This window comes from Pristiophorus japonicus, chromosome 12 (genome assembly GCF_044704955.1).
Source record: "Pristiophorus japonicus isolate sPriJap1 chromosome 12, sPriJap1.hap1, whole genome shotgun sequence".
Classification (NCBI taxonomy): Eukaryota; Metazoa; Chordata; class Chondrichthyes; family Pristiophoridae; genus Pristiophorus; species Pristiophorus japonicus.
Window position 1 is genome coordinate 45,905,628 of NC_091988.1, and position 5,284 is coordinate 45,910,911.

At 43.2% G+C, this 5,284-nt stretch overlaps 1 long non-coding RNA gene across 1 annotated transcript in view; it reads left to right on the top strand.

Moving 5' to 3' along the window:
- LOC139277220 (uncharacterized) overlaps positions 1-5,284 on the top strand; it is a 55,543-nt gene that overhangs the window by 33,954 nt on the left and 16,305 nt on the right. The window lies entirely within an intron of this gene.

Here is a 5,284-nt window from a genome sequence, read left to right on the forward strand (position 1 = left end):
GAGTTAACGGAATTATGAATACGGTAGTGCTCCCACCAGTAGCGCCTTGGGTCACTGCGCATTCAGCGATTATGTCATCGCCATGCACGATGATACCTTTCTGCCACACGGTGGAAATTGGATAGCGCCCAGTGAGGCCGCCACAGTTGAATACCATGCCAGCCTCATAGGTTGCGAAGCGGGCCAGTGACCCATCGCAGGGGGAGCCTTAAAGGTGACATGCGCCGTGCGTATGCCGCCATCTTGTTTTTTTCCTAACTCACCGATTGGACCAATCGCCGCTCCTTCCTCGGGGTCCGGGCCGCCATCGTACAGCCCGGCACTCCGTCGTAATGCCGGACTGCAGCCATGGCACCTCTTAGCCCTCGTGGCCCTGTGGAGGCCTTCAAATGGCCTGCAGAGTTAACAGCCTCCCTCCCCTTAATGGAAGGGGCGAGGCATTGAAATGCATCAGCATAGCACTGCCGAACCCGCCCAAAAGAGAAGTGGAGTGCACGGTACAGAAAGTCCTGCCCCACCCCCCGGTTACCGCCCTCAAAAGCTTAGCCAACCACGTAGTTTTAAGGAGCACCTTAAAGGAGGAAATAAAAGTGGCGAGGTGGAGAGATTTAGTGAGGGAATTCTAGAGCTTAGGACCTAGGTAGCTGAAGGCACGGCAGTCAATGATGGAGCAATTAAAATCGGAGGTGTTCAAAAGGCCAGAATAGATGGAGTACAGAGGTGTAAGGAGATTATAGGGCTGGAGGAGATTACAGCGATAAGGAGGCCTGAGGCCATAGAGGGATTTGAAAACATGAGTACAAATAAAAATGGAGAGAGAGATAATGGCCTGAGAGATGTGGACTGCAGCGGTTCACAAAGGTGGCTCACCACCACCTTCTCAAGGGAGTCTAGGGATGGGCAATAAATGCTGGCCTAACTAGAGACTGAATGTTTTTAAATGTCCTCAGGTCGCATCCACAGCAGTATCACGCCCAAAGGTCCCTTCCAGCATGGACCCCATCAAAGTATGCGGTATCAATGTGAATGCACCCAATTTGCATGGGGCAGGTGGGCACATCTCCCGCACCCACCACCTGCCACATGCAGCAAGAAAATCTGACAGCCGGCCATCCCTGAGGAGTATTGACCACCTTCCCGACCCAACCACATCACTGAGCCAATTTGATTAAAAAAAATATTCAGCCCTTTCTTCTGGGGTCCAGATAACTTCAATGGCATGGAGCAAACCAGTGGGACCATTTTTTCCCATATGGAGACTGGTATGATAAAATCATGATTGGTCTAGACAGAGTAGATGGAACAAAACTGTTCCCATTGCCAGCAGAGTTGAAAACCAGAGGACACGAATTTAAGGTGATTGGCAAAAGAACCAAAGGCGACATTGATTCAGTTATTAAAATTCAACTATTAAACTGCTTTAACCCAGCCACTCTGCACACCCAAACGGCCTGGCCTCTCCTTCAACTCACTCAAGTAAAAAACTTTTTTTTGCAGCAAGAGTTTAGGATCTGGAACTCACTGCCTGGAAGGGTGGTGGAGGCAGATTCAATCGTGGCTTTCAAAAGGGAACTGGATAAGTACCTGAAGGAAAAAAAATTGCAGGGCTACGGGGAAAAGGCAGGGGAGTGGGACTAGCTGAAGTGCTGTTGGAGAGAGCCGGCACAGGCTTGACGGGCCAAATGGCCTCCTTCTGTGCTGTAACCATTCTATGATTCATTGCTTCAAGACACTCGCTGTACTAACCTCCAGAGATGGTCGGGTCAAGACTAAGCAAAGTTAGTGGCAGCTCCCACACGGAAGAGTCCCAGGCCCTAGATCCACCCTTGATGACATTTCCCTTGCAAGGTCAGGAGGTAGTTCTGCCCTTTATTTGTTGGAAATTCTCCAAATCAGCAGAGACACAGCAAAATTGGTTTTCTGCCATTTCTCCAGGGTATTTTGTGGCATATTCTATGGCCTGAGACAGGCAGAAGCAACAGATTTTTCTATCCATTAGTACCTACAATCAGCACACCCATAATAGACTTTGAATCTAAACACTTGAGGCTAATTGCAACTATGTTCATAGGTTAGGAGTGGAGTGGTCTGTTTCCTCCTATTCAATATATAGGAGGGAACAGAGAAAGAATGTGGTGAGTAGATATATGTGCCCTATTTTTTTTTAAACCTTGTGCCAAAATGATTTTCCATGGAAAATGTTTTTTTTTTTTTAAATCCTTAAATATGACAAGGAACATCATAATTCCTTTCGCTCAGAGGATGTGTTGAGTCAGCTTGAAAATACAAAACATGCCCTTAATGCCCTCATATTACAGCAGGCAGAGCTTATGGTTAAATAAAAACAAAATGAGCAGAGGATGTCCAAGAGTCTACGTGCTAGTCAGATGAAGGAAGCAGAAACAACAGCAGATTTACTAGTGATTAGAAGTAACGTTGGAATCCTGGCAGATGTTTCCTCTCTATCTCAGAGGTCCCCAACTACTTCCCTGGCTTAGATCAGTTAACACAGCAGAGCAGCTAGGCCCCCAGTTGTATTCTGTTCTCCAGTGTTAGCTTATTCAAGCCATGGCAGCAATTGGGGACAGCTGAGATAGAGGGGGAAAAATCTGCCAGGATATCCAACACATGATTTCCATCCAGTGACTTCTTCTGGAAAGTGCAAGTGTGGATAGCAGGCACTTTTTTTTGGAGTACTACTTTTTTATAATTACCTTTTCTAATTAATACCCCCCACTATTACACTCCCATGAAAACAAACTCATTTAGTATTTTTGCCATTCCTCCATAACATTTTTCTCATCGCTAATTAGCTCTACACTTAAACTATTCTTTACTTTTTGTTTATAAAATCCTTTACTATTTCCCTTTGTTACTTGCCAAGCTTTCTTCAATACCTCTTTTTTTTATTTTCTACATTGTTTAACTTTCTTTTGTATTATTAGCCTAGATTAGTTAAGCCTGCAAATTATCAGCAAATGCGAGAATTGTGGTTCAGACGATGAAGGGACAGAATTTATTCAAGTCAGGCTGAACACAATATGGTCAAATGTCTAACAGCATGCTTCGATTAATTCAAACGGAAATACCACACCAAAGATTATACTCCAGAAAGGCTGTCTTAAGTGTGCAAATATTCATTATTAATATAAGAATGAGTTTTAAGCTGGAGCTGTGTTGCAGAAAGAGATTTGATACAACTGTTTGGCATTGTCCAAGTCTTTCTTTCAGAAAGCGAGCTGCAGGTACAATCTCCTGGCCCTTACAGCAAGGATATATACGGACCCAAATGCATATATTCTGGGTGGTATATCAGACATTAAAATCTTAGCATGTATTAATAGAATATGCTTCGTGTTAGTGGCATTTGTATGACATGGAGATCCAAACATTTCTGGAATTTCCAAGTTGTCCTGCCATAAGCTGGCTTTTGCAGCAAGTCATGGAATGGGGCTAAAACCCACAATATTTGGACTTGAAAGCAAACATGCTACCAACTGAGCCAAGCGGACATCTGAAAGAATGTACTGTAATTATATTTGTTTGAAATTGGAGATTTGCTCACTACTTTTGGATATCCTCCTCAGCTGGACTTTTCTGGCTTCACATTGCAACTTGGTGACTCCGAACTTAGATGGTGAGATGCAAATTTTATGCACTAAAATTTTAGACCTGTCTCACCCATCAAAAGATTTTGCCTTCCGTTTGTAAATATGTCTTGAGCTGCGCAGGGTCTCAGCAGGTGTAGAAATAATCTCACTTACGTTCACACCTTTGCAGCCACTTTGGAGGACCAGACTAATCACACAATACTCACATCTGGGGAAATAAAAGAAATGGGAGCATGCATTCAAAAGGGAAAGGGGCTGAAGGATGTGGATGAACAGATACCTAGCATTCAAATGCAATTAGCTGAAAGCATGAGGACATGCAGATATAGCCATTAAAAAAAAATGGCAAACAACATTTTGGTTTTATAACTAGGGGCCGCTTTCGAGCCAATTAAGACTTTGACCATCTAGACTCTAGCGGATTTAGCTTGGATTCCATTCCTTGGTGGGCCAAATGGCCTGTTATTGTGTTGTACAGTTCTATATCCTCTTTCCCCAACACCACTTAAGTGACTGTACTAAAAGTCAATTTTGTATCATATTAAAACCACAGTGCATGATTAGAACCAAGATTTGCATCCAGATACCACAAATTCAGGATGGTACCAGCAAAAGCAGCATTGGGAGTTACAGGCTGTACAGCTAATTTCTAAGGACATATTCTGTATTCCGGCTCAGTCGTTTTAGATTGAAAATCAGAGAAATACTTCAGTACACAATCATAGAAACATAGAAAATAGGTGCAGGAGTAGATCATTCGGCCCTTCTAGCCTGCACCGCCATTCAATGAGTTCATGGCTGAACATGCAACTTCAGTACCCCATTCCAGCTTTCTCACCATACCCCTTGATCCCCCTAGTAGTAAGGACTTCATCCAACTCCTTTTTGAATATATTTAGTGAATTGGCCTCAACAACTTTGTGGTAGAGAATTCCACAGGTTCACCACTCTCTGGGTGAAGAAGTTTCCCCTCATCTCGGACCTAAATGGCTTACCCCTTATCCTTAGACTGTGACCCCTGGTTCTGGACTTCCCCAACATTGGGAACATTCTTCCTGCATCTAACCTGTCTAAACCCATCAGAATTTTAAACATTTCTATGAGGTCCCCTCTCATTCTTCTGAACTCCAGTGAATACAAGCCCAGTTGATCCAGTCTTTCTTGATCATTCTGGAAACATTCCACAGGTGGCATTTACTGCTTATGTGACAGTCATTCTTGTGGCTTTCATAGAATTTACAGCACAGAAACTTGTGATTGAGCCCAATATTTATGCGTCACACTCTACTTCATCTAATCCTCTCAGCATGTCCTTCCATTCCTTTCTCCCTCATGCATTCAAGGGGAAGTTCGGTAAGTACATCCATGTTATTCACCTCAACTACTCCATGTGATAGCAAGTAGCAAATTCTAACCATTCTCTGGGTAAAGAAGTTTCTTCTGAATGCTTTACTGGATTTAGTGACATCTTAACGACCCCTAGTTTTGGACTCTCAATAAGTGACTTCATCTAACCTATCAAACACCTTTATAATTTTAAAGACCTCTATTTGGTTACCTTCAGCCTTCTCATTTCAAGATATTTCAGTTTCTCCTCTATTTTCATTAGTGAAAAGAACTTTCCCAATCAATTCTATATTTCAAAACACAGTTACAAAACAGAGAGCCATGAG